This window comes from Dryobates pubescens, chromosome 4, assembly GCF_014839835.1.
Source record: "Dryobates pubescens isolate bDryPub1 chromosome 4, bDryPub1.pri, whole genome shotgun sequence".
Taxonomy (NCBI): Eukaryota; Metazoa; Chordata; class Aves; order Piciformes; family Picidae; genus Dryobates; species Dryobates pubescens.
The window spans coordinates 15,998,455-16,017,761 of record NC_071615.1 but is presented as its reverse complement, the minus strand read 5'-3'; the positions used below and the strand labels follow the sequence as shown (position 1 = coordinate 16,017,761).

The following is a 19,307-nucleotide window of genomic DNA, read 5'->3' as shown; positions in this document are numbered from 1 at the left end:
TAAACTACAGTGCCCTAACATTTTGTATGGGGCAGTAAGCTTGGCTTGTTCTGTGTGGGGTTCGCTGAATGTGTTTTATGTACATTTGCAAATACACTTTGGTGTGTGTGTAGGAAGTGAAGAAGTTGCACAATGTGTATTGACAAAATAAAGGACTTGGCTTGCTGTTTTTTTCCCCCAATGTATTAATATTAGCAGTTGAGTTGTGTCCCTGCGCACAAAGTTGGTGTCACTGAAAAAATGAGACATGTTAGAATGAACACAATCTTCCTCTTAATGGTTTTGAAAAACAATTCATTATTTCAAAAAGCCTACCTGGCTTACAGGGTGAAAAACAAAATCGTGTTCATCTTGAGGACAGATTTAAATCAATTCTGTAGTGCTCAGCATGCTTCTTGTTATGACTTGTTCCTCTGTCGCTGTTGTGGCTTAACCCCAGCCCGCAGCTAAGCATCAAACAGCAACTTGCTTGCTCTCCCCTAGTGGGATGGGGAGGAAACTGGAGGAGTTAAAAGGAGGAAACTCATGGGATGAGATAAAGAGAGTTTAATAGGTAGAGCAAAGCTATGGACACAAGCAAAGCAAAACAAGGAATTCATTCACTACTCCCCATGGGCAGGCAGGTGTTCAGCCATTCACAGAAGAGCAGGGCTCCAGCACATGTAGTGGTTTCATGGGAAGACAAATGCCATCACTCCAAACATCCCCCCTTCCTCCTCCTTCCCTCAGCTTTGTATGCTGGGCATGACTTCCTGTGATTTGGAATATTCCTTAGGTCAGCTGGAATCAACTGTCCCACTGTGTCTCTTTGCAACTTCTTGTGCACTCCCTGCACACTCACTGGTGGGGTGGTGTGAGAGGCAGAAGAGGCCTTAACTCTGTGCTAAGTGTTTCTGAGCCGTAACCAGAACATCCCTGTGTTAACTGTGCTGTTTCTAGCACAAATCCAAATACAGCGTTATACCAGCTACTGTGAAGAAAATTAACTCTACCCCAGCCAGAACCAGCACAGTCATGAACAGTATTTTCTAGCACACAGTAACCTTACAGCTCTTTGCAGAATTTGATGCAATTCACAGCTGTTGTTGGAAAGTTTCTGGTAACAATTGCAAGAATGAGGTGAAGCTTTCTAACCCATGGGAGACAGTGCTTCCTGACACAATGGCTGGCATGTTGTTAGGAAGCTAACATGGATTTGATTGTGAATGTGGTGCTTCACTGTCTATAAATGTAGTTGAATGGAAAGATACTAATCTTCCTTCAACAAGCTAAAGCAGAAAATTTGGGATATATGACAAGGAAGAAGAGAATAATCATTTGGAATTTGGGGAAGGTTTAATGCTGCCAAATCTCAATATGCATAATTGGTTTTATTGTTTTCCCTTGTGATCGTAACCTAACCAGCTCAATGAATATCAATCAACTCCTAAGGCCAAGAGGTCATTTTTTTTACCAGGCTCAGACTGAAGTCCAGCATGTTGCCTGGTAACAGCTGATGTAGATGAGTTGGCTCTTAAGTACACCATATGGCTGGGCGTTATGCCCTATTCACCCGTGACATGGTGTACACATGTACTACATTACTGATTATAAAATGGTTTGTCCCATTCCCTTATTTAGAAAAAGCATTTAAAAATAGCAATAGCAGTCCAACACAGATGTGTTAAGCCTATGGAATTGTACCTATTGAAACAAGTATCTGTCACAAGCATCAAAAACCTAATGTACTAATCACAGTAAATTTTGTGCTTCAGTGTAATTTCTAACTGGGGTTGTTTTTTTTCTGTTTCATTTTGGTAGTTAAATATGTTGAGGTAAGTGTAGTTTTAACTGTAAAATGGCATAAAAATCCTGGATTTGCAAATTCAGTTTTGTAGCCTGTGGATTTATTTGGCATGTGACCTTCTGTTAATTGTGCGGTAATGTCTACAGTAGTCGACCCAAGCTGCAGTGCATTGAGCAAACCAGTAAACAAAGCAATAAAAGACAGCTTCAGAAGAGTAACTACTAAAAATAAACATGACAGGCAAAGGAGATAGAATTGATCCAAATGTGCAACGGGAAGTCAGGCACAAAGAGTGACTTGCACAGTCTGTGGCAGAAATGGATGTAAAACCTAGATTGGTAGAGTCCTTGCTCATTCCCTTAACTGGAGTAGTTTTCCCCCTTTTTATTGTCACAAACTGGAATTCATTAGGGTGGTAATACTGCAAAGATGAGTGCTAGGCAATAACTTGTGTCAAGCTTTGGCTGTTGCATATTGGTCAAACTTGAAAGACAAGAAATGGGATTGATCTTGTGTGTAATGACAGTGATCTGCACAAGTCAGGCTGATCATTGACTGGTTCCCAGTTCAGAAGGCTGGACAGTTAGCATTGGCTCTGTTGCATTTCTCTGTTTAGCTTCTTTGGAAAGATGAATTATTGTGCTTACTTCTCTCCCACACAATTCCCTTGCCTAAAGCTGTAATTCTTTGGCAAAGAATTTATTTTATTTTTGGCATTTCACCTAAATTCTCTGAAAGCAGTTCAGGAAAAAAAAAAGACTAGAAGAAAGCTCTTATCTTTTTTATGTTATGCAGGAAGTTCAGACAATTGCTTTTTGTCAGAAAAGTTCCATCTACCTGCCCATTCTGGAGTTTTTTTGGTTGTGGGGTTTTTGTTTTGTTTTGGCTATTTCAGTCTTCAGATTGTATATAATTGTTGCACAGGTGGATATATACTTTAGTTAAGTGATGTTGTTTTATTACTTATACCTTTCCATGGCTGGAATTTTTTAAGGTTGGATATAAAGGATGGGACAGTGGTGTGGCTCTATGTTAATTTGATAGTTGCATCCCTGGGAAGATGTGCCATGATTATCCACATTTTAAACCCCAGTGGCTGTAAATGCATGGATGAGAATGTCTCAAAACAATCTTCACTTCTCTTATGGTCTGTCCATGGCACCAACCCAGTTGCTGTGATATAAAGGCCTGTAAAGCTATTGATATGAAGGCATTTAAGCCCATTTTCTGTAATTTTAGAGCTGTGTTTTCCTTTAAATTGTAAACATGTTGAAATAACTAGCAGGAAAATAGGTATTATTGCCTTGAAAGTATTTTATTATTGAGGGTGCTGGGTCTTTTCTCCCCCTGCCTAATTAAACACATCTTTTAAGGTTGTTATTACAATAAATCTATTTTCCAAAAACAACATGGCATGCCACAGAGGAATCTGAGGAGCTTAGTGTTATCCAGGGATTTCTGAGAGGCATGAACAAAGTAATTGTGAAAGAGAACTATTACCAAATAGCATCTTTCTCTTAGAAATAAACCAGAATTATAACCTTTTTCTAATAAATGTGAAGGGGAAAAAAATATTTTAATGATTGTATTCTTATTTATTCCTGTCTTGGTATTCTGATGTGGTGTTAATGACAGTATTAGTCTGAAGAGTTGAATCTTTTCAAAATTGCAGCACTTTGAATTACTGATACCTGTGAATTACAATAAAATAGGGTTGAAGAATGGTAGTTAGATCACATAAATGAAGCGGTAAGTTCAGCTCCATTACCTCATTTTAGCTAGGATGGGGAATGCTTTAGTTGTTAGTATCTGCTCCACTGTCCCATTATTCATTGTTGTTTTCTGGTGTCTTTAAATATCTTCAGCAGTTACTGCAGAAATTCAGTGAGGACCAGAAGCAGCGAGGCATTTACACACTCCTAATGACAGGCAGGAAAATGTTCTCAGGGGTGTTTGTCCTTCAGAAAAAGCTTAACTAAGGTGGCTAAGCCTGACCTGTGCTTGATTTTTCTTCCAGCACTGGTGCAAGGTAATTCAGCTTTTGGTGGTTGATTTGTAATAATGCTTTTCCATTAGGTAGACCCATTTAGTTAGATATATTCTTTAACTCTTTTCTGCATAGGAATCTAGATATACCACTTTTGTTTAGTTTGCTGGGTTTGGTTAGATTTTCTTGAAGTTCACATGGTCCAAGGTTGACCTTATTTCTTTTCCTCTATCAGGAAAAAAGCTTGTTCACTTTTGCTGCGTGTTATCAGTCTGAAGTTTTATATCGGTAACATCTCTGCTGATCTTAGGCAAAAAGAGCAGTTACACAGTAGCAGGTTTGCATGAATCACTGTTAAAACACAGCTAGGTTTATGTTTGCACAATCTATAAACCAGATTATCAGTCTGCTTTTGATTTTACAGGTGATTATTGTTGCTCATTTCATTTAAATCGTCATCTTCCTGCATAAGAAAAGGAAGACACCGTCCTGGGTTAGGCTGTGCTTAATAGGTGCTACAGATAATTAATGTGTATTTATTTGAGCATCTGAAGAATTTAGAGGTTTCTCTCTCTAGGCACACTCAAGAACTTAAGGTTTACTGAAATTGAATAGACTATTTTGAAAATGAGAGACTCCCAACACAAGTGGTTTTTGGGAAATACTACCCTACATTATGTTGAACTATATAACTCTGTAAGAAGAGGCAACCATGTCTCTTGGGTATATACAAATGCACATGTAAAGAAATATCTGAACAATTTCTTCATTTCCCTTCCTCTCATTTAAGAATGCAGTGACTATTTCTTTCTGATGGATTCCTCTGTGAACTTTCCAAACCCTCCATCTTCATAAGTGGTGTTTTGAACCTTACCAAGAGCCAGCTATAGGAGTTGACTGGAGATGAATCTTAGGGTCTGAATTTACTGTTTTAGTAGCTTTTTTTCAGACACTACTGAGAGATTTCTTTCATCAACATTATATTGCAGACATTTTCTTAGTTAGGCATTATGAAAGTTTTCATGTGCATGTAAACACTTCCACTGGCAATTGTATGCACCCTGGATATTCTCCAGATTACAGCATTAAGATGTTTTTGATCAAGTTCATTTTCATAGCATTGTGGCATTTAAGAGAGATCAAGTCTCTCAATTCCTGTGAGATTAGTATGTGTTATTATCTCTTTATTACAGAAGGAGAAGGCAGAAAATTGAACAGCCTGACTGATGTGCCAGGAGAAGGAATATAGCAGAGCTAGGATTTGAATTCCTATTTCTCAAATCCCAAATCATTGCCTCTGTTACTGGGCCGTCTTTTCCTCCTGCTCTCCCTCTAATCCAATACCTTTTATTGTTAATGGGTTTTACATCTAACAATTGAGAAAGAACTTACAATTTCATGCTCTCTCCTGTCTCATAAAAAATTGAAAATTTTCCTCAAGAAAATCATGCAATTATTAGTAAAGTCCTATCAGCATAGCTCAAAGCTAATTGAAATTTAACAGCCCTTATGATGATCTGGGTCATGCCAAGGGTGTTAGCATTCCTTAACAGAGATATACACTTGATCCTTCTCTCTCTTCCTTTGAAGAACTTACAGACATCTGTAACATTTCTGGATAATGCTAATTATGCACAGTGAAGGTGCAGTCGTTGCCAGCACTTGGGTAGTTCAATACAGCAAATGTTGTTAACCGCAGCAGTGACATTCAGGGCTTTGGGGTGTGTTAGCTGGGCAGGATTCCTGGGAGGATCCATTGCTGTGCTCCTGTTTCCCTGTGCTAGTGTGCTGCTGCATCTGCCCCACAGCTACTGCCTGAGTGTAGCTACTTCGGGTAGGGCTGTTTTGAGGAGGGCTAAAGCCATGGCTTGCAGCAGTGCCTGCACGAAGAATTGTGTAATGGATGCTTGGTGAGTCAAGCTGTGGTCAATAGGGAATCTGACCCTGCATATCAAGCACCCATAGTCCATCTAATGCCACAATATTTGGCTTTTGGCTTTTTGTGCATTGTGTGTGGATCTGAGGTCCTGATGAGCTATGTATGAAAGCAGCACTGAGCACAGGTTATTGTTTCAGCCTGTGCTGAACTTGTGCTGCTCCTGCTTCTGGAAATGAACAGGAGTTTTGGACTGCAGTATGTAGATTGGATGTGGGCAAAGACATAGCTTTACTTTTTTCTATTCTATTTGAGATTAGGTGCTGAGTTGATAACACTGTGTTGTAACATGTTAGTCCTGTATAGCTTATGCACAACCAATGACCTATAGACTGTGTGAGCATTTTTACTGGTCCTGCAAAATACCTTAGAAACATATAATGGCTCTTCACATTAACACTGTAAAACTGCTGCTTTTCTTCCTCCCTGTGAAGTTTCTGCTTCCTTCCTCTGTCCCCACAGGAATAAAGTTTCATGAGCACATCTTGAAAAGACACCAAGTAGAGCAATAGAAATACTGGAGGGCTGGTGTGTGTGCTTGTTGGTTGGTATTTTATTTTTTCTTATCTTGAGGGATATTTTGCACAGCTAAATGACACAGTTAAAAAAATGTATTTGGTCTACAGTGAGAAAAGATTGATCTGAAATCCTTCACAAATTATGTTTTTATCAAGACCAAGTTGTTGTGTGCTATTGATTTTTAGATCTGCACAGTCTACAAGTAATAAAAGTTGCAGAGCCAAAATAATTTAAGGCGGTTTTCTGTCTTTTGTATAAGCCAGGTTAGGCTATTGAAGGAGAAATCAATTGCTTTGCCACTCAAATTCCTTGAAACCCTAAAGAAGATTTCACATGAGTTAGTTTCCAAATGTTTATATTTTCTGATTCCAAGTCTTACCCTACAGGCAAGAGGGCTTGTTTTGTCTGACAAGTTTTTCTGCAACTCAGTCACCACTAGTTCAGCAGATAGTTATTAAGAGAAGCAGGAGGCAGAATCATAGAATCCTAGAATGGCTTAGGTTGGAAGGGACCTTACAGATCATCTACTCCAAACTTCCCACCATGGCCAGGGATGGCACTCAACTAGACTCATCTGCTCAAGATCTCACCCAACCTGGCCTCGAACACCCCCAGGGAGGGAGGCATCCACAATCTCCCTGGGCAACTTATTCGAGAGTCTCACCACCTTCATACTGAAGGATTTCTTCCTAAAATCCAGTCTAAACCTACTCTCCCTCAGCTTAAAACCATTCCCCCTTGTCCTATTGATAGACACTCTTAAGAAAAGTCCCTCTCTAGCTTTCCTGTATGTTCCCTTCAGGTACTGGAAGGCAGCTCCAAGGTGTCCCCAGAGTCTTTTCTTCTACAGACTGAAGAACCCCAGCCAAGATGCCTCCAAATGGCAAAACTGCAAAAGACAATTATGCACAAATCACATCTAGCATCATTTACACTGGCTTAAATCTGAAGGTACAAAGACAATGATGAAGTGATAGCACTCTTATCTATGGGTGTTCTGCATTCTCTGTGCACTGGTGCATACTTTCAGAGATGATCAGTTTTACTACTAGAACAGGGGGAGTAATGAAGTCCTAGGAGCTGACCATGCCAGGGCAGAATCAGTTTCATAGGTGTGGCTTTGTCATTCAAGGCAGAAATTCTAAGTACATGTATTGTGGGGCTTCAGATAATGTTCATCTGGAAATATTCTTGCTCTCAGCTACTGCTGAACAGGCTGATAAAACAAACCAGATACTACACAAGTAATTTTATGGCAGATCAATACCATTTCTTATTACTGACTCAGGAATGTTAATTTAATGTTTGTGGTTAGGAGGATATAGATTTATGACAGTATACTCTGTGTTTATTTAATAGAGTGTGAGGGGGGGAAAAATTACTCTTTTATGCTTGATGCTTAACTACCATAGAAAACTTAAATTTGCATAACTTGATGAATATCATTACAGCTAAGTTTTTTTCTTGTGCTTTGTTGTGTACCAGAGGGAGAGAACAGTAAAATCCTTACGAGAGTACTTTAAAGCAGCTCTAAAGTTCACTTGTTAAAATGTTACAATTATTTTGTACCATCTGATGTGCAGTTAAATGAAATAGAATGATTCTTTGTAGGTTTAGGGATATTTGTGTCATGTTCTGGTTATCCCTAAAAGCTACTTCAATGTAACGCAGTACAACTCTGTCATGGTTCATTTTCTCTGAAGAAAATGGCCCATGTTTAAATTGGCTGTGGTTGTATCCTCAATGTGACTCTTGATGTCAATAAATTACTTCCTTGGGACCACTGGCCCCAGATGAAGGTCCTGGGAAAGAATTTCTTAACTAGTGCTGCTCCATGATATCCAAGGACTGCTTCCATATTACTGTTATTCAAAGTGGTCTGAAGAGGTGGGGAAATTATCACACATAATGTTTTGTCTCCAGCCAGTCTGGAGACTTCAGTAAATTTGCTCCAGACTCATTGCCATCCTTCCTCTTTCTGTTCTATCTCACTTCTCCTCTTCATGCCTCCTTTAGGTCTGGGAATGAAGGCCTACATGTATTCATGCATCATTCTAGTTGGAGATGATGTCCTTCCCTTATGTAAGAGGAGGCTCAGGGGGCTATCTAGAACTACCTGAAAGGAGGTTGTAGCCAGGTAAGGGTTGGTCTCTCTCAAGCTGTGCCAGGGGAGGTTTAGGCTCGAGGTGGAGTCCCCATCCCTGGAGATGTTCAAAAAAGGATTGAATGTGGTACTTGAAGCCATGGTTTAGTGAGTCATGAGGCGCTGGGTGATAGGTTGGACTTGATGATCTCTGAGGTCTTTTCCAATCTTATTGATTCTATGAATCTGCTTTCTGGGCTCAATGTTGAAGTAAGACAGGGGAGAAAAGTTGTATAATCCTCCCATTGCTTATAGTGGAGGATGGAAAGACTAGAAGTCCTAGAAACGATGGAAAGGCCACCCAAAAATATTCAAACCTGAAAAGAAGCCTACGATTCTGTGGATTAATGTGCTCTGCAGTGAAGTCAGGAAGGTTGTTGTGCAAAGATCCATTCTTTGCAGGGAGTTAAACTGCTTGGACTGAAGTATCAATAGAAGACCTGGGAAAAGGTTTAACTGGAAGGCAAAAACCTTTTGCTAATGACGCAATTATTCAAGAGAAATCCCATAGAATTGCAGAAGGATTTCATAGTATTAGGCTACTGGCAGATGCAGGAGTTGCTGATGAAAGGGCATATTGTGCAGATAGCAAATAGAGATTATAATGGGGAAAGAGGAATTGGGTTCCTTTATAAGGTAAAACAGCCAGAAACAAAAGAGATCAGTAACCTTACACACATTTTGGAGGCAGAACCTAGAGATGAGAGTCTTCCTCTCAACAGAGAGAGGAGAACCAGTGGAGAAATGTTAAGTGCATATCCAGTGAACCAGGAGGCCCAGGTGTGGTGGTGGCAGATCCACCAGTATTCCACTAGTGTGAATAAAAGATGAGTTTTTACAGTGTAGGAGGTTTGTAGGTAGAAGTCCATGGGGGATCCATACTATTTGGTATGTAAGAGCGACAAATAATGACATAAATTTCCTGTTGAGACAGGATTATTCAAAACAGACAAAACTAAGGCTAACTGGGAAAGTATAGAAAGATGAAGGATTAAGTGACAGAAAGGCATTCACTTTTAGAATGTTATAATAGGTAGAAATCTGTTCTTGAGGAGGAAGCATATCACTGTTATTTCTCAGAAGGCTTTCTTGGAAACATCAGATGGAGTCCTCAGAAACATTAGTTCAGTTCTTGACAGCTGTCAGAAAAAGAAGGAAAAAAAAGAAAAAGCAAGTTGAATATTTAGCAATTTTCAGGAAAGGCATTCAGCATGGAAAAATACAGGACTCTCTGCTGGAGGTGATATTGGTCTTATATGTGGTTTACATGGTTTGCAGCAGGTCACCAGTGTACCAAATTCTTAGCAGAATAGTGTGATGTTGGAAGTGTTTCCTCTTTCTCCAATCCTTTCAGTTCACCTGGAGCCTTTTTTGTGTGTTTTCTGATGTGCTTCAACACCTTTTTCTTTCTTCATCAATCTGCAATTCCACATTACTTCTGAATTCTCCATAACACAGTGCCTTCTCCACATGCTACATACTTGTTATTAGCTTCCTCACTCTAAACAGAGCTTTTTCTCAGCATCCCTTCATTTCTGCATTTCTATAACAGACTGTGGGTGAGCCATTTAAAACCTTCAGGTTTCCAGTTCTCCAACCTCTTTTTCACCCTGTGCCTGAACTCTTCTGCACTACATCTTGTGTGTCAATGTGCAAGGCCTTGGCCATCACACCAGGCCTGTGTTCCTCCACACTGCATCAGTTCTTTAGTCAGAAGTATTTCAAGCTACACAGGAAATCTCCTTGTTACTACTCTCTCTATATATCTATATGTAAAGATATTTACAACCTACAAAACCAATCAGATATGAAACAAGTTACGCCTCAGCCACCTGGCCATTAGAACAGTCACAGTTGCTGTTAACCCCAGTAAAAGCAAGGCTCCCAGCCTTTGGAGACAAGCTCCTCAAGGAAGCCTGCCAAGCCTCAATGCTGAGGCAAGCTCAGTGCAATGCCTGTGACCTGTTACCAGTAATGTCTGTACTGTATTCTTTGAGTTACAGCACTGTGCCCTCTGCATCTAAATTCAGGTGTGTTTTAATGGTTTGTTTCTTGCTTGGGGGAGCTTTTTGTCTTTCGTTCTCTCTTTTCCCCCCCCAAGGATGAGCTTGCATTTAGGCAGAAAATCAATGCCTTGGTTTTTAAAGTAAACTTAATCTCAAAATAACACAGTGTGGGGTACTATTTCACTCAGGTTTCATAGCTAGAGACCTACTCCTTCTGGTTTGATTCGTGTTAGAAAATAAAATTGAATTTTAAAAAGGCAGCTCCTCATTATATTGCAGGACAGCTTTTTTCCTAGGTAGTCTTGATACTAAAGGTGATCTTTTCAAATCAAATAATTATGTTGTTGGTGGTGCTGGCAGTTCCCTTGCTTCCAATAGCGAACCGGTTGTGTTTTGTAGGCCTAGATCTGCAAGCTGAGTATAGCTTCATGGCTTCAATTATATGTTCAAGATGGGCAAAACCCATTCAAATTCATTATAATCAGACATCCCTCCAATTAATTGAATGTGTGTTTTTAATGATCTTGCAATTGAAGTGTTTTCTCAGTCAAAGACCAAGGACCATACGCATCAGTTTAATAGCTGCAGGAGGATGGGTTTACTTGACTTTTTAATCTCCAATGGAAGTCAACGCATTGTCTCTTACACTGCTTGTGCTATCTTGTGAGACGGTGAGGGCTGACACTGGTGGTTGATGTCATTGTCATCTTAATATGATAAATAACGACCAACATCATCAGTGTGCTCATTGGGTAGATGCCACAATACTTTCTTTGATGCCTTTTTAAACATTGATGTTCCTAAGTGGAGCTGAACATACAAGAAGGTTCTTACTCGCTTTTGAAGTAAACGTGGGGTCTTCACCTAGTGGGGAGAAAGTGGTTGAAAAAAATCTATTCACTGCAAGAATTCAGCAGCAAAAAGCAAATAAAGCCAATTGCACCATCATTACTATATTTGAATGCAACTCACTAGCCAAATTTGTGATTTTGTAAAAGGTCTTATTAATGATTCCTAAATAAGCAGACTTTGCCATGTTGATATTATCTGTGATGCATTATTGAATCAACAGAAATAAACCTGCTGTCATTAGCCTAATTATTTAGATATGATGGAATGTAATGACTGTTTTAAGTGCAAATAAGCTGCAGTTAGCAAGCAACTAGCCAAATCAGTGAGGTAAAATAGCAAAGAAATTACTCATAGGAGTGGGAAGTAGAATAGAAGAAAAAGCACTTTATTAGGAAGAAAATGCCCATGAGATGCCATTTCTCGCTGTTACAAGTACATCTGAGGACAAAACATTGGTGATGCTGTTTATTAGGTTAAGGTTTTTTTTCTTTAAACTCTCCTTCTTTGCCAGAACATCTGTCTGAAGTGAACTCTGAGCCTTCATTGTAGCCTTTGATATATCAGGTTTGCCAGTGGTTATTGCTGCATCTGTGGCTTCTAAAATTATCTACAGATGGGCTGGCTGGAGCTTAATGGGAGCCAACTCTCAGCAACTTGGCTGCTGTGCTGTCTTTTAGTGGAGCAACCTGGGGCCAGAAATACGTGCCTGTAAGGTAAAATAACTTTCTGTTATGAGCTAGGAGAGGGGAGGGGAAAAAAAAAAGTCAAGGAAGATGAATTAACTTCCCAAAAGATACTTGTCAGCTGTGCTTGAGTAACAGCTATTTTGAATGTCCAGTTATCTAACTCCTTGATTAAAATAATGTCCATTTTATAACCAGAATACTTACATGAATACAGAAGGATGTAATAATGAAGATATGTTTGAAACCTGTTTCTGACAATCTAGTTAGTGATAGATGTTTTTGTAACTAAATGCGTTTGACAGGAGAAAATAAGAGCCATAGGCATCCTCTCATAGTTGTATGCAGGAAGCTATCTTCCACATCATTTTTTCCTCATTAGCTCTAAAAATAAGGAAGATGCAGTTGTTTTGTGTATGGGTTTGGGGGTGGGTTGGTTTTGGTTATTTTTTGTCACAGCATAAGTGCAAAACTAGTGAGAAGAGGTCTCTCTGGCAACAAGAAAGCAGATACTGTATCACAGGAGAGAAAATTTTAGCATTAAATTTTCTTTCAATATCTGTGACTTCATAATTTATTAATAGATTCACTTTTCTGGTTTATTATGGATTATGTGACTTTCAATATGGGCAAGATTTTATGGAATTTTATCCTACTTCTACTTTGAGTAATTGCAAACTGAAAGTCCTCTGAAGAATGGGTATGGAGGAGTCTGTTGCACTAAGTGTTTAAAAACAGGCAAAAAACTTCCCCAAAATCCAAACAGAAAGAGATGAAGCTTCTGCCATTTCTTGCTGCTGTTGTCATGTTTTACCCTTCGAAGTTAAAAGCCTAAGAAAAAGAAGACAATCTAAACAGGCACTCTGAGCAACCAGGCAACCAGTCAGAAATGTTTGTAAGTAAACTTGGGTTATGATAAACGTTTACCTTAGGCTGAATCTGCTCTGCAGCAGACTGGAGCATTTAAAGTGCCTGTGGACTGTGCTTGCCCATTGCTAAGTGCACTTGCTTTGTGATTCTTTCAGTGTGTCCACTTTGATGTCTGTGTTCTTGCATCAGAAGCAAACTCTGATGTACTGATTCATTGTGGCAAACACCTGCATGAAGCACTTTACTGCAGTTTGACTGAAGGTTTCTTCTTAATGGTGTAACTTGTAGGCTAATTCTCAGTTCAAAGTCTCTTCTTTGAGTGTTTACAGCAGGTTAGCTTTCCTCATCTACTATATTCAGCAAGAGGACTGAAGTGATGTGAGTACAGTTACTTCCCCAAGTTTCGTGTTAGCTTATTCTCTTGAGTTTTTAATTGATTTTTCCAATCTTGGTGAAGCTGATGTAGAAAGTCCATTTGGTGTTTTCATATGTAGCATGCAGAAAATAACACGCTCTCCACCTTTAGTTGCTAGCAGCTGATCATGGGTTACAAGTTTTGTTGGTGCTTGATGAGAGCAAATTATCAGTTGTTAAGCCAGGATGGAAGTGTAGATGGGCTGAAGAGAAGAATAAGGTACAAGTGAGGCCACTGCGGTATAGATTACAAACTGGGGTTACCAACTGTGGTGGTGGAATGTGGATTGTACACTGGCAAGTTAGATAACTAAGGAAAACAAATATGTAACAAACAGATCCAATTAGAGTTTTTCAGTGCTTCTTTGAAAGTAGATGCTTTCAAGATACTTTAGAATGAATTCTACACAAGAAATCTGTTACTTTCTAACCAACAGTGACAGATAATGAGTCCCTGTCTGTAAACAGAAAAAATGGGTTTCCACTGAACTCAGCCATAGCTGCCTTCTGGACAGGGAAGCTGTGAACTGTTTATCTTGCACCCAAGTTTATGGAGTCAGTATTGATCCAGCTGCTAAATTGGGCTCTCGCTGCAGCAACTCAAAGACGCTGCTGCGGAGACGACTCTGGGGGATATGCACAAGATGTTAAAAAAAATAATGAATTTATGAAAAATTAATCAAATTACATAAAACCCATTGGTTATTTAATATTGCAGTTTATTTCTTCGATATGCTGTGATTTATAACAGTAGGTACTGATCTGAGGGCTAAAGAGCTTTGGCTGCTGCCAGTTTCCTAGGGTATTCCTTTCCCTTTTCTGTGTTTTTGTTTTCTGTCAGTAAAATTAAGATAATAGTTAAGTTAATGCTTGGCTTCCTGTTATAAGGTGCTTTGTTTTATAGACACAAGAAATTCCTCTTTATATAATATAGTGTTGCTTTTTTTAAAGAATGATCTTACATTTGAATTCATGCTGCTGTATGTTAATACTGAAATTGTAATAAAATAGTTCTGTGTGCTTTTCTTAGTACCATTTTCTTAGGCAAAATTCATTCAAACTTTCCTAATGCAAATACTTTTCTAATATTTTGTATTTGAGTTTAATTATTAGGTTAGAATGCAGGGTCAATAGTTTCACTTCTAGTCCATGCAATATTATGAAAAGCCATACACCAACATTGTTTTTCTGTCTGTACTGTCCAGGAGCTCATTAATCATCATGTTAACAGCATTGGGCTTCTTGTGCTGCTCCTGTGTATTTCATTTACCTTTCCTATAGACGTGGATCATTTAGCTTCTATTTTTATTTAGGTTATCTGGTTCTTTCAATCATATCTGTACCTTATCCCTTAGAATTATCTCTGTATTTAAACTGAAAGGCTTTCTTCTGTAAAGTTCTGAAGTCTTTACAGAACTGGGAAATCTGACCCCCAGATTATTTTTTAAAAACCCATATAATATTCTTTCTCATAAAGACTGTAGATTGAAACAAACCCTGTAAATAGAACATGATTCAAGACTTCCTCATCTGAACTGTTCCATGCAGTAATTCTGTGAATCCAAATTTTTGTTGAGGCTAATGTGCAATTAGTCTGCTGTGCAATTTGATAAATCATCTCAGTGTTTACATGTTGGCAAGGCAGCCCAGCAACAAAAAGTCAATGTATTTCCAGATTTTTAGCAGTAGTCTTTAAAAAACATGTGATTTGCAAGCCTGCATTGATCTGGGACAATATGTGGCTCTGGTGCTGACATGACCATTTTCCTCGCATTGAAACCAAACCCCCTTACATCCAGACAGTATTGATCCTCTGCTTTGTATGCATAATTTCTTGATTGCCCCCAAAAAGCTCTCCCTTAAAGTCTATTAATCTTTTCAGAACTTATATCACTTCTGGTAAGGCAGCTTCTGTTTCAGCACCCTTCAGCACCCTGCAGCATTTACCAGCATTGGCCTCTCTGTAGTATTTTCTGCATGAGCCTAGACTGAGCCACTGGCTCGTGAGAGCTTAACTGAGTTTCTGTTGTTGTAGATGTGTATGAAGAATTAAAATGCTAACAGTTTCAGAACTTACTCAAGTCTAGTGTTGGCAGTTCTATAGTGTTACACATCCTGAGGTAAATGTGGTGAATGTACTCAGTATCCCATTTTAATGGCTTTTATGTTGCTTATGCTTTTGCATAAAACAATACTTCAGTTGATAGAGTTGCATGTGGCATGAAACTAGTTGCACAGAGCAGTTTTCCTTCTGGAGAAGGCTAACCTGTTAACTCATAAATCTGACAGAATTGTAATTTTCAAAATAAAGAAAGAAACATAGCACAGAGTTCTTGTGAAACCTTTTTGAAGCTGATTAATGTTTCATACACTTTATTTACAATATGTATAATAAGATTTTCCATAATTCAAAAGTATGCTATTTGATCTTTCAGCAATTATTGAACTAAGAGTTGCTATAAACTGCATAAACAAATACGTCAAACCAGTGGTAGAAGTACTCCAGGGTGAAGTACATGAGCTGTGTGAGAACTGTGCTCAAAAATACTACCAATTTTTAGTGTGTATGATGCCAAATATACAATGAACTTCTAAACCCAGTTTTCAACTTTCAAGTGATTCCCCTGTCCTGTAGTACAAAAAATTACATAATTTTGATAGCCACAAGGATGGGAGCTGCTAGGGCATAAATAGGCATCATGTCAAGATCTAAGTTATTCTTTGCTAAGTACAGCTTGCTGGGCTTAGGTCACAGATCTACAGTCCTTTGAGAGTCACTCACCATTTGCCCTAGGTGGGGCAAATGTCGTGAAATGCGTTCCAAAATTGGATGAAATCTGAAAATGCTTTAAAGGTAATCCTTCTCTTCCACACAAAGCAGGCCACACTTGAAGTTCTATGTCCAGTTCTGCCTTCCTCAGTAGGAGAGATATGGAGAGAGCCTATCAGAGGGCCATGAGTATGGGGGACTTGGAATGTCTGTCCTGTGAGTGAAGGCTGAAAGAGCTGGGACTATTTAGCCTGGAGAAGCAAAGGTTCAAGGGGAATCTTGTTAATGTTTCAGAATACCTGAAGGCAGGGTGCAATGAAGTCAGAGCTAGGATCTGCTCAGTGTTGTTTGGGTGACAGAACAAGAGATGGTGGGCACAAGTGAAATGAAGGAAATTCACCTGGAACACCAAGAAATGGTTTTTCACTAGGAGCACTGACTCAGGTTGCCCAGGGAAATTTTATGGTCTCCCACCTTAGAACTATTCAGAAGCTCGACATGGTCCTGGGCAAGCAGCTGTAGGTGGCCCTGCTTGAGCAGGTAGGCTGGAACAGAGGTCCGTTCTGTCTTCAACCAGTCTGTGATTTAACAGTGCTAAAGTGACAGCATTACAGGTTAATATGCATCATTCATTCAGCCTCTTTAAGGTCTGATGGCTCTTCTTGCATAATCATTAAATAATTAAGTGGAGATGCAGGAAGAGAAAAGTGAAGGAGAGAATATTCTTTTACAGAGGGTAGTGAATGACTTAATTCACTTAATTAAATTAGCTAATAGTCATAATCATTTATAGCAGCAACTGCCCTTCCCAGTGTCATCTCATAACGTGTTGTAAAGGGTAGGTAGCGTCTGTGCCACCAAATTTAATCTTTTCCTTATATGAAAGCTGAACTTTGAATTTAAATGAGAAGAAAATACCCGAAACCAGACAAGAGATTCAATGCAAACTTCCTAACAGTAAGCATCATTTAGTGCCAAGGAGAGATCTCCATTGTTAGAGATCATTTAAAAAGAAAGGGGCGGGGGAAGGGAAATAAAGCCCAGCTTTATCAAGGACAGCAGGAGTAAAATGTGCACCTCTCTTGGAGCAGTTGAATGGAGTACTGAAATCTCAAGGTGCCATCTGCCCTTATTTAAACACTTCTCTGAAGACAAGGTTTGGGATTCTGTTGGAAATGTACATTGTCAGCTGAATGCGTGGAAAAGATAACAACATTCCCATGCAGAACTGAGTGTGATCCAAACTGTTCTAAAGCAAAACGCTGTTATCTAAAAAACCCACAACCCAAAGGAAAGTTTGAGCACTGTAGTCTAGTGTAGCCAAGCTGATTAGTTCTTTGCTTTTCCTTCTACCTACCCTCCTTGCAAGCAACACTTATCTGAAAAAGAATTTTCACTCTGCTGCTTTCCTCGCTGTGCTAATCACCTGTAGCTGAAAATACGTCTTCAGAATTGTTTTATTGAGACAGGTCAGCAGATAAAAGCTGGATATCAGGGGGTAAATGGCACTGACTAATAGGCTTTCTTTCTATAAGCCAAGCAATATTCCTGAAAAAACTGAGTTCATCACTGGTGTTAGGTTTGAAAATATTACTGGAAAATGAAGTCCTGTACTTTGTTACTGGAGGTGAGATTTTTGTCTTACATTCTGGCTTCCCTGTTTCTCAGTTAATTTATGTGATAATTACCACCCCAGTTGACTGACCAAAATCTTTAATGATAAAACTGTAGGAACCTAGGCACCATGGGGAGATGGAGCTATTAGTATCTTTATGTGCGAGAGACACAGACAGTGCTTTGCCCGCTAGGGTTTTTCATTGTCACGTAGCACAGAGACGCAATGGCAATGCACGGATCACAAAATGCTTTCTGCTCCTCCATGCTAGGTGGTGCATGATTTTTGTACTCAGGTGTGTGGCATTCCTAAAACTACCAATTTCACCAGTTGCTCATCTGCACTCTTGCACTATCATGTACTCTAAATGGGAGGTCAAAGCCTTGCAAAGAGACGCTGTCCTGGTATAAGAACTTATCAGAGCTTTATGGGCTGTTAGAGGTCTGAAATACACAGAAGTATGGTGATGTGCACGAAGGACAGAGTTGGCCATATCTCTGTCCTTTTCATGCTTGATGGCTCATGATCTAACAATGCTGTCCTCTATGTTATCTGGGAAAGGGGATTTCCTAGGTCAAACTTAGATATTATTAAATGATTGTTACACTTTAAGCATGCATTAATGGCTCGGTTGTGAATGTCTGTGTTTAACATAACCACTAACAATCTGGGCCTCTTTAGGTGGTGTTGGATGATAGGTTGGACACGATGATCTTGAAGGTCTCTTTCAACCTGGTTTATTCTATTCTATTCTATTCTATTCTGGTTAATATCATGTTTGCTTCAGTGCATGCATGATTTATAATAATCTGCTTTATTTACATACATTTGTTGGGGCAAATTTAGTGTAGTAGAACAGAAAGTATGTAGTAATTTCCATGACCTGAGGGTGATGTTATCCTTGCCAATGTGTGTGTGTGGGGGGGTGTGTGTGTGTGTGCAGGTTTTTTGAAAGCACTGAGCCCATTAGTTGATTCAGAACAGTAAAATGGCAGCCTCAACAAAAGCATTCTTCACTGTGGAGTCCACACACCTAAAGGAGAATCCAGAATTTCCTGGTATTTTCTACTGAAGCTTAAATTAACTCTCTGGATAGTAAAATCATGGAATATATATGAGTTTGAAGATAATATCCTTTTCACTGCTGGCTAGATCAAGCAGCTTACCTGACTGAAAATTAATCCTCTTTAGTAAAGTTAGATCTTGTTCTTATCAGCTTGCCCTAATGCAGCTGACTGTGCAGCTCTGGGACCACTAACACTGAAATACAGGAATACAAAACCAGTGCTGAGAGCACAGGAAAGGGCATCCCTGCTGATGGGGTGACTCCAGCTCTATCCAAGATACAGGCTTTGAATCTCAGCATCGTGTTAGGAAAATCAGAAAAAAGCTGGTGCAGTCTGTTTGCATGTTCCTAGAGCCTTTCCTCTTGGGGAAAAAATGTCACCAGCATGGATGACCTTGAAATCATGATTTTACACAGCCAGTCAGGGACTCAGATATTGATGGGCAAAGCTGATACCAGCTTAGGTGTACTTGTAAAATCAACAATGTCTTTGCAGCAGCCAGTCCATGATAGCCAAGGTTTCAAAAGCAGGATTGCATACACAGACCAGAGATAAGAAAGGCTTTCTTTGAGAGACTTTATGAGAATAGTCATTTATCTGGCATAATTTTTTGTGAGAGATGCCAGAAGCCTTTGTGAGACAACAAGGTGTGAAATTTA

At 39.3% G+C, this 19,307-nt stretch overlaps 1 protein-coding gene across 21 annotated transcripts in view; it reads left to right on the top strand.

Annotated features, from left to right (window-relative positions):
- RBFOX1 (RNA binding fox-1 homolog 1) overlaps positions 1 to 19,307 on the top strand; it is an 840,672-nt gene that overhangs the window by 139,772 nt on the left and 681,593 nt on the right. The window lies entirely within an intron of this gene.